The sequence below is a fragment of the Schistocerca cancellata genome, chromosome 4 (assembly GCF_023864275.1).
Source record: "Schistocerca cancellata isolate TAMUIC-IGC-003103 chromosome 4, iqSchCanc2.1, whole genome shotgun sequence".
In the NCBI taxonomy this organism is placed as follows: Eukaryota; Metazoa; Arthropoda; class Insecta; order Orthoptera; family Acrididae; genus Schistocerca; species Schistocerca cancellata.
The window spans coordinates 845079672-845090849 of NC_064629.1; the positions used below are offsets into that span (position 1 = coordinate 845079672).

At 44.3% G+C, this 11178-nt stretch overlaps 2 non-coding genes across 2 annotated transcripts; both read right to left on the minus strand.

The window, feature by feature from the left end:
- Window positions 1-248: 248 nt before the first annotated feature.
- Trnas-cga (transfer RNA serine (anticodon CGA)) lies at window positions 249-323 on the minus strand. Its single transcript has one exon. It is a non-coding gene; the product is annotated as a tRNA-Ser (tRNA).
- A 226-nt stretch (window positions 324-549) lies between these two features.
- On the minus strand, window positions 550-624 carry Trnas-cga (transfer RNA serine (anticodon CGA)). The gene has a single exon. It is a non-coding gene; the product is annotated as a tRNA-Ser (tRNA).
- Between the last annotated feature and the right edge of the window lie 10554 nt (window positions 625-11178).

Genomic DNA, 11178 nt, shown 5'->3' on the forward strand with positions numbered 1-11178 from the left:
CCAGTAGTGTATTCACCTTGACTTTAGGAGATGGTAGTATTGCTTTAGACTTTACAAATTATGAGAAGGATTGCACTCCGTATTTTACTATTCAATCTTCTGTATGTACCACATGGCTCCATGCTGTCCTGAACGCACCAGAGCTGATACGGCGTCTTCATGGAAACAGTTTCTCGTTTCCAGAATAAGATTTTCACTCTGCAGCCTAGTCTGCGCTGATATGAAACTTCCTGGCAGATTAAAACTGTGTGCCGGACCGAGACTCGAACTCGGGACCTTTGCCTTTCGCAGGCAAGTGCTCTACCAACTGAGCTATCCAAGCACGTCTCACGCCCCGTCCTCACAGCTTTACTTCCACCAGTACCTCGCCTCCTACCTTCCGAACTTTACAGAAGCTCTCCTGCGAACCTTGCACAACGAGCACTCCTGAAAGAAAGGATATTGCGGAGACATGGCTTAGCCACAGCCTGGGGGATGTTTACAGAATGAGGTTTTCACTCTGCAGCGGAGTGTGCGCTGATATGGAACTTCCTGGAAGATCAAAACTGTGTGCCGGACCGAGACTCGAACTCGGGACCTTTGCCTTTCGCGGGCAAGTGCTCTACCAACTGAGCTATCCAAGCATGGCTCACGCCCCGTCCTCACAGCCTTACTTCCGCCAGTACCTCGCCTCCTACCTTCCAAACTTTACAGAAGCTCTCCTGCGAACCTTGCAGAACTGCCAGGAAGTTTCAGTTTCTCATTTACTCGAATCAGAACATGTGTGAGAACAGCTCGGATGTCAACTTAGTCCAAGTGCTTGTATCCATGCTGTCAAGGACCAGTTACAACAGTTGTGGCCCAGCTTGCCATAGGGGAGGATATAAAGGCTTGAGGACACCCCTCCCAAGAGACACATTGTAACAACGCCAGAGAGAGTGCAACCTCATAATGATAAGAGGGCATATGCTGCCAATTTTTTTGTAAATTTAACGCAATTTTGGAATTAATGAAATAACGAAAGGTACCTCTCAAGTCGTGAAGCTTCAAATCGTTTTCTCCTCCCATTCTGGGTGCTTGGTGTTCTTTGTTAGGCAATGCAAAATACACTGGGCAACAAAGTTAGAAGCTCACTTTTTCGAAACACTGTAATTGTCTCCTATTCCGATGTATAAATTTGAAATTTGGCTGGAAGATGCCAGTAGCGTTCCTCTGTAATGGTGCAAAAGCACGGTGCCCTGCAACGTCACTCTCTGGCTCGTCGATCCTTCACACTGCAAGATGCAGACATATGCAAAAATGACGCCACAGCTCAGAAGTTCATGTGTGATGCAAAATGGGTTAATGATTTCAGATTGAACCAGATTCCATCACAATGCTGCCCAGCACCACCATGCGCGTGTCACACGATGGGAAGGTCGTCACACCTCCTTGTGCCCACGTTTTACCCCTCTTTTTGAGGTCTCTACGATGGAGGTCGACCCTGCGACACTCAGCGCTGAAATCACGCGGCTTTCGTATGGGAAACATTTCAGACATACCACGGCTCAGAATCCACACGAGAACGCTTCACGGGATGGCATAAAGGGCGTCGATGCAACCACCCCTTTTCTTGGGGAGTTGAGACCTACACATTTCGCGGGTGACAACTGTAGTTCGTAGTGCGATAAGCAACAGGATCACGTTCTCCACATCGTTCGACACTGCAACCCCGCTCCCCCCACCCCTGAATTTTCAGCCCTACTCTAAGGACACTGTGGGGATGCAACCCCACTGAACTTTATTCGAGTGTAATGCGACTACAATTTTTGCTCCAGTATATAGAATGAAACCACTAGAGACCGTTGAAAACCATCAGACGAAATCTGAACGTGATACGAAGCAGCGAAGCGTGTTTAAACCATTTCATTCCTGGTAGAAGGTCCCTCTAAGACACCCCATCCCAGTTCGGCGACAACCTCGGTGCCAGCTGCGCACCTTAGTTGAGCATCTTACATATGTATGTCACAACATTCTGCCTCGCTGCTGCTCTAGCATCTGAAGGCAGGCAAACACCACCAGAGGGGCGTCGAAGGGCTTGCCTAATCCACAGGTGGCAGAGAAGCCGCGAGGCTGAATTTGTATCGAAGTTTATGACAGGTACATTTATAGCGTGCTCAGTTAAGCTACGTGGACGGCATGGGGGGTTTTGCCGAAATGGGAGTTTTTAGAAGGGACCCTTTTGCTGTTTTACTAACGCACCTTTCAGTGTTTTACCTTCTCCCCTCCACTCCCATTATCACGCCATAGTAGGGCGCGAAAAAGGAGGGAGTAAAAAGCGCAAACACGCTTTGCTGGTTCGGATTAAGTTCAGATTTCTTCTGATTGTATTCAACAGTCCCTGGTGATTCCAGGCTGTACAGCACATCAAAAATTTCGGTAGCGCTACACTCAACGGTTTCAGATCACGTTCAATATGGTTGCAGCTCCTCGACGTCCTTACAGTGGGGCTGAAAAGCACAGAGAGTGGCAGTAGTGATGAACATTGTCAAGAACGTTGTAGTGTTGCTCATTGCAACTGAGAACCGTAGTTTTCTGCAGCAAAAGTGAAGGGATGGTTCCATCGACACCGTTTATGCCCCCCACCCCCCTCTGAGGCGTTGTCATGTCGATCGATTCTGAGCGGTGGTGTGTCTGAAATGTTGTCCTCGGCCACCCAAAAGAGAACCGCGTGATTTCAAGGCTGGTTCTCGCGGTTCTGAACTCTGGCGCGGAGGTGTCGAAAGAAAGGGTGACATCGTTAGCCCACTATGTGGGAAGCTTCGCTGAGCCCGAGAGTGACGTCACAGGGTGCACCGTTACAGGGGAACGTTGTAGTCATCTTCGAGCTAAATTTCAGACTTCTGTGTCGTGATCGGAGAGAACTGTGAGGTTACGAAAAAGTGATTGTTTAATATTTTGCTCATTGAAAGCGTGGGTATCGTACAGTTGATCGAGAGAATAAGGACATTCGCTCTCGACTCTGTACATTTCGTCTCGTCAAATGGGATTCTCATTACAAAGTGCGAAATAGACTGGGATATGCTACAAGTGTATTTTGCTTGCAACAAATTTCTTGTGATATCATGAAGAACCTTGCACGTATACTTGTAGCGACACCGACTTGCGACTGTTGCATTTTTCTGTTTCTTCTCTTTTCGTTTCAGTTTGTTAATGGAAGAATGTATTTTCACTTCGAGCTATCGTACAAGTAATCTCTTTTAATTGATGCTTGAGATTTATCGAGGATTTCAAACCAGAATCAGTCTATGTAAAGGAAAACTATTACTGAAAATTAAAGGACTATCTCTTTAAATGCACAGCATTAACTTGTTCACGTACCGATCTGATTTGGTCCGACCTTAAGTTAGATATATATAGGTTCTGATTATCATCAGAAAGCTTTACCAGACATATAAATCTTGATGATAGTATTGTTCCATAGCTGCTTTCAACCAGTAAATCAGTTCAATCTCATATAAATGGAAATATATAGAGATTAGCGTGGAACTCGTACTTCCATTCCATTTCATATTACTGACATACACAAAAACTTCCCTAATTGCGATATTTTATATAGACAAACGAATGGAAGTACAAATCACTTTGGATTACTGTCGTGATACTTAACAGCCTAAGCACCCAAATTATCCGTGCGTCTAATCTTACGAAATAGATGATATCTGTTGGAGCATTCCTTCCCCACCGACTTTACGTTTCTCCCAGGGGAAATCTCTCGCTGCTGGGGATTTGCCCGACTCTGGATTCCCTCAGGGGTGGGCTCTTGTACATGTAACTGGCACACACACGATACTATAACAAAGGCTTTTCAATAAAATTCGTTGAAAATTTACGCACCCATTTAACTTAACAACTCATGATCTACAAACTTACAGTGACAGCTAAATAATGCCTGTTTGTGGTGCAGGAAACGGGTGAGTAGCACGCTAAATACTTTCATATCAGCGTCAACGGTGGAAGTTCACAATATCTAGAAATCAAAATAAATTGTTTTTTCTAAAACAATTAAGTAATTGTCCTAAACCAAGACTACCGCTTTAGGTGAAATATTAAGCTCAACATATAAAACTATTACCTGAGAAACACACACAAACAAGAGGCACCTGAAACGTAACGCCAAATGAGTACAAAAGATTCCAACGATCAAGCATTTTATACCACAGTCGACATACTTACTTGTGCTGCTCGTTTTTCACACAGACACCATGATTTCGGAAACAATATTAGTCTATGGAACAGGGTCTCTTAAAAAATAGATGCTCTGCATGAAATTGTGTCAGTGAATATACTTTTCGACAGTCTACTACATTCAACACGTTGTAAAACGAGCACATTTTTGAGGATAGGTACCAGGATTGTACGATGAGGGTGTTCCAAATGGCCCTATCTGACGTTTTGCATAGCCTGGAAAAAATTTGAGTAACATTTAGATCCAAATAGTGTTTATCGCACACTTCAAATATTATTGCCACGCTCCCGTCTCCTTTAAATGTCCAAAAACGAACGTCCCATGAGTCCCCGTACGGAAAGGGCACAATTGTCAGACGGTTGACGATGAATTAGACACATGTTGTTTCCTTTTCCACTGATCTGTTTATCCAGAGAAATTTTCATCCAGTGAGATTTTGTTTCTATGCTTATGCAACGATTTCATTTCACTGTCACACAACGAGAGAGCAATAACAGTATGAGGATTTCAGCAGCTGAAGCAGAGAGGATTTTTTCGAGGTAGAACATTAACGTAGTTTCACCACTTTTATGCTTTATTTGTTTATTTATTTATTTTGGTTAGCACACGTATATCAGACGTAAACTGTAAAATTATCATTATAATTAACAGTAATGACAACAGAAATACCAACCTAAGGGAGTAATGAAAACTTCGGTGATTGTCGAGTTGAGCTAATTTAACGGCATGTCTCCCAGCGTGTTGTTCAACTATCAGACTTGGAAGGAAAGACCAGTTCTCGAAACACATTTGACGTACATTTCAGACCGATATCTCTTGATATTTTCTGTTGTTTCATTTCCCTTAGTGTCCTTCAGTTACATTTATTCAATTTTCCACCAAGTTTGGGTACTATACATTAAAAGATAAGAGGCTGCACACCTTACCAATACAACTGTTATTCTCCAAATTATTATTTTGGACTAGAAGATTCCATCTTTCCAGATTTATGAATGGCACTCGACACTCCATCAGATAGTCGAATACTTATCAATATTGTGTCATACGGAGTGTCTTCGCATATATGTGATTAGCAGAAAGAATAACCCAGTACGCCATACCGGACGGCTGATATCCCACGCCGGCCGGAGTTGCCCAGCGGTCCTAGGCACCACAGTCTGGAACCGCGCGACTGCTACGGTCGTAGATTCCAATCCTGGATGTGTGTGATGTCCTTTGGTTAGTTAGGTTTAAGTAGTTCTAATTTCTAGGGGACTGATGACCTCAGCAGTTAAGTCACATAGTGCTCGGAGTCATTTGAACTATTTGGTGTCCCACAGTAACCAAATTAACAGCGGGAGTACCCCAGGGAAGCGTAATAGGACCTCTAATGGTTTCAATACGCGTAAATTCTTTGCCACGTAGGGTCAGCAGCACTGTAACACTGTTAGCTGATGAGGCTGTTGTATAGTGGACAGCATCATCGTTGGACGGTCGTAAGGAATTGCAGAGAGTCCTGGAAAATATTTCTACTTGGTGTGATGAATGGCAGCTCTCTGATAATGCCTATAACAAAGAGAATGAACCGCATATTATCTGACTGCAAGTTTAGTGGTGATTATCTACAACGTATCGCATGGTATAAGTATGGAAGTGGGGGTAGTAATGCTAAGGAGCAATATGAAATTGAGTAATCACGCAAAATCAGTATCAGGGAAGGTGAATGGAATGGTTCAAAATGGTTCAAATGAATCTGAGCACTATGGGACTTAACATCTATGGTCATCAGTCCCCTAGAACTTAGAACTACTTAAACCTAACTAACCTAAGGACAGCACACAACACCCAGCCATCACGAGGCAGAGAAAATCCCTGACCCCGCCGGGAATCGAACCCGGGAACCCGGGCGTGGGAAGCGAGAACGCTACCGCACGACCACGAGATGCGGGCAGGTGAATGGAATGCTTAGATTTGTAGAAGGGGTCCTGGGAAAATATAATGCACCTGTAAAGGAAGTCACATGCAAGACGCTACTGCGACCAAATCTAGAGTATTGTTCCAGTGTCAGAAGCCTTTACCAAACAAAAACGAAGACAGGTATCAAACTTATTCAGAGACGCCCTTGGATGACATACGCTGTGGATCTCATGAAACCTTATCGGATAAGTTAAGAGATCACGTATATGAAGATGAATATGCGACCATTATGCTGCCACCAGCTCATATATCCCGTAAAGGTTACGAGGATCAGATAAGACAGGCTAGGGCACGTACTGAGGCCTATGAGAATCATGTTTCCTCACTTAATACGCGAAAGTGATACTAAAGAAAATCGATAATATTCGTACAATGCTCACTGTGCCATGAACTGTACAGTGACCTACAGGGGAGATGTATGTTGTTTCAAACCACATTGTATGTACGATTGTGATTGGATACTGTAATTATATATTATTTTATTAAAGTAAGTATGATTGAAAATAGTTATGATAATGGAATGCATAGTCTGTCACAATACCTGGATGACGAGGCATAAATTTCTTCGAGACGGCCAACAAAAGAATTATCCTGTGTCGAAAAAAGGTTAAAAATATCGATCCAACTCCTCCCATATGATTAAACCCTTTAAAAGAAACAAGATATCAGAAATCGCATTTTATTAGGGGAGCCTGCGTTAGAAAGTATAGTCAACACACCGCCAGGCCTCGCCATTACGAGCAGCTAAGCACAGCGTCTGGAGTCGATGCTTAACGGAATGACGTTTCCTTAGGACAGTACCGTCATATACAGTCATTAGCCCCGCCTGGAATGGCCATCGTGCTCATTTCTGCCTGATTTGTGTGCTAGATACCCGTTTTCTGTTTCGTAGTCTTCAAGATTTATGCTATTAGTGAACTACATACTACACTCCTGGAAATGGAAAAAAGAACACATTGACACCGGTGTGTCAGACCCACCATACTTGCTCCGGACACTGCGAGAGGGCTGTACAAGCAATGATCACACGCACGGCACAGCGGACACACCAGGAACCGCGGTGCTGGCCGTCGAATGGCGCTAGCTGCGCAGCATTTGTGCACCGCCGCCGTCAGTGTCAGCCAGTTTGCCGTGGCATACGGAGCTCCATCGCAGTCTTTAACACTGGTAGCATGCCGCGACAGCGTGGACGTGAACCGTATGTGCAGTTGACGGACTTTGAGCGAGGGCGTATAGTGGGCATGCGGGAGGCCGGGTGGACGTACCGCCGAATTGCTCAACACGTGGGGCGTGAGGTCTGCACAGTACATCGATGTTGTCGCCAGTGGTCGGCGGAAGGTGCACGTGCCCGTCGACCTGGGACCGGACCGCAGCGACGCACGGATGCACAAGACCGTAGGATCCTACGCAGTGCCTTAGGGGACCGCACCGCCACTTCCCAGCAAATTAGGGACACTGTTGCTCCTGGGGTATCGGCGAGGACCATTCGCAACCGTCTCCATGAAGCTGGGCTACGGTCCCGCACACCGTTAGGCCGTCTTCCGCTCACGCCCCAACATCGTGCAGCCCGCCTCCAGTGGTGTCGCGACAGGCGTGAATGGAGGGACGAATGGAGACGTGTCGTCTTCAGCGATGAGAGTCGCTTCTGCCTTGGTGCCAATGATGGTCGTATGCGTGTTTGGCGCCGTGCAGGTGAGCGCCACAATCAGGACTGCATACGACCGAGGCACACAGGGCCAACACCCGGCATCATGGTGTGGGGAGCGATCTCCTACACTGGCCGTACACCACTGGTGATCATCGAGGGGACTCTGAATAGTGCACGGTACATCCAAACCGTCATCGAACCCATCGTTCTACCATTCCTAGACCGGCAAGGGAACTTGCTGTTCCAACAGGACAATGCACGTTCGCATGTATCCCGTGCCACCCAACGTGCTCTAGAAGGTGTAAGTCAACTACCCTGGCCAGCAAGATCCCCGGATCTGTCCCCCATTGAGCATGTTTGGGACTGGATGAAGCGTCGTCTCACGCGGTCTGCACGTCCAGCACGAACGCTGGTCCAACTGAGGCGCCAGGTGGAAATGGCATGGCAAGCCGTTCCACAGGACTACATCCAGCATCTCTACGATCGTCTCCATGGGAGAATAGCAGCCTGCATTGCTGCGAAAGGTGGATATACACTGTACTAGTGCCGACATTGTGCATGCTCTGTTGCCTGTGTCTATGTGCCTGTGGTTCTGTCAGTGTGATCATGTGATGTATCTGACCCCAGGAATGTGTCAATAAAGTTTCCGCTTCCTGGGACAATGAATTCATGGTGTTCTTATTTCAATTTCCATGAGTGTATTACGTTTTGACTTACCGCAATAGATTTTCGTATTCAGCGGAGCCGTTTTATCCCCGTAAAACAAGAATTAACAGCCAGTTCAGCGTGAGACAGCTGAACATTTGCTTTACTTTTAATTACAAAACGTCATCCACATTACTACACGCAGATACACTAATTTCGCTGTGGGAAGTTGAAAACTACTGGTAGCAAACCAATTCTTAAGAACTCCATACGATTGGTAGAGCGTTTGTAGCTCAGCCATGTCCGTTGGGACTTGATACCTCGTATAGGTGCTGTAACTGGGGCGGAGGAGAGGGGTGGAGGGGGGGGGAATTGGTTATTATTAACAGTTTAACAAGTTGTGTGTCGTTACAATACCATGAGACTTCTGAAGAAACGAGATTCGGTAGTGGTGGCCAGATTTAAAAGTTATGGTGATTGGTGCGATGTTATACAGATTGCTGTGCGGATTCAGGGGCTGCTGCCGTCAAGTATGTGGCTTTTGAAGCACCACTTCTGTTTCACTCTAACTCAAATCTTTAATGTAAAATCATGGAGGTAGAATGCACCAGATGCATAGATTCCGCGTCAAATACGTTAATAAAAAATGGACGTAAACTGCACCACATACGTAGATTCTGTGACATATATAAGCTGCCAGTGTGCGGTATCTTTCACCTTAACGAAGTTGACTGATCTCGGGAATGGATACGTTATGATTCTTTTTCGATTTTGGCAGTGCACAGACAGCAAGAACCAACCATTAATCCACCAGTTATCCCCCTGAAACATCTGCTCACCTTTCCGTAAAATTGTTTGTTATCAAAACATTTACGTATTCTGAAAAAAGTCGATGTTTAATACATTGATATTGCTTCAGAGTTCAGGGGGAATGCTTGCTCGATGATTAAAAATGAGTCATGAACTTGATCAACTTCCTTGGCATTTACTCATTGCTAAGGAGATTTAGGCTTACTTCGTTTATCAGTTGTTTACTGAATGCGATATAGGCAGTGCGTCCATTCGTGACTGAAATGAACATTTACATTTTACTGTTCCGTTAACAATTTAATATTAATAATGCTTCAAAATCCAACAAAAGCTTCAATGAGTCTAAATACCTTAAAAGATTCATTCACTTTTGAAGAATGACATCATGATACCAACTGAAAATTACATCATTCAGCTTCCAACACATAGGTAATCTAATTACGGTGTGAGGAAATTCAAAGCTCCTTTTACCAAACCGTTCTTAAGAACTTCATAAGATTGTTGAAGCATTTTTGCTCAGCCGTGTGGGTTGGGACTTAATATCTCATATAAGTACTGTCACTAAACGCTGTGATTGGGGCTCATGATACATACAGCTACTCCGCAAGCCAATGTACAGTGCATGGCGGTGTGAACATCGTACCAATATCATCGATTTTCTTTCGTATTCCTTTCGCATACTGAGTGAGGAAAAATGCTGTCATATGCCTCAGTACGCGGCCTAATCTAGCTTATTTTATTCTCATCAATTTTACGAGACATGTACCTTCTGGTCGACATAGATGTTAACTATTCCAACCGGTGCAGTGTCATGTTATTCAGGTTACATCACGCATATTATACGCTCACAGATATCTTTCATAGAAAAGTTTCCATCTGGATTCTCAGAGCAGCTCCGTTACGCTTTTATATGAGGTGTACTTGTGTGCATATACGATTTCCTTAACTTTGTAGCCCCTTCAATAGTCTTCGATATGTCCTCCCCACAACTGCCTGTGTGTTCCGTTTCATATCGCTTCGTAGTCTTACCCCGAGCTATTTAAGTGCTGTGACAGGTTCCATTCGTTTAGCACTATACCTGTAACGGATACTATCTGAACCTTTTCATTTGTTATCGTATTATCTAGTAGTTATCCACATTTATAAACAGCTTCTTTTCAGAAAAACAAAGCCGTTTACATACTGATAACCTGCGTCCTACGACGCCTTCCTTGGACTTCACCCGAGGTTACTTTCTTTTCTGACAAACATTAGTCGTCTAAAACAATTTACTTGGTCATGCGAGTCAAACATACTTCGGACCAATCTGTGAAACTACTCCGTATTATCATATTTTACTTTAAATGAAACAACAAGTTTACTGTTACCAGTCACCGTTTTATTTATTTCCACGACGCGTTACAAAGGTTTAAACCTCCTTTATCGGGTGGATTTACATTAGCTAGTATGAAATTTGTGTGTGTGTTTTGTTACGATTTTTTGGAGGTCTTGTGGCACTGCCTCCAGTGGTCACAGGTTTCTTTCGCTGTCACCACAGAATTCATCAACCGACCACGGCATAACAGCCCGGATAATTATAATGGACATGATATTTCCGGCCGTGAAAGTTTACATTTTAGTAGTATACTGTCTCATTATCAAACAAATATGGCGTAAACCTTTGAAACGCGTCGTGGAAATAAATAAAACGGTAACTGGTAACAGTAAACTTGTTGTTTCATTTAATGTCAATAACAGTCGCGGTAAAGCCTAACCTAAAATGTTTGCATTTAAAGTCATATTTTACTTATGAGGTCGATAATTTTGTGCAGTACTGAACGCCCCTCCGCAATCGGAAGAGACGGAATGCACTAGCCCTTCTGCGTCAGCATGTTGTAAGATACTGCTTTGACGAAAACGAATTATGTCTAAC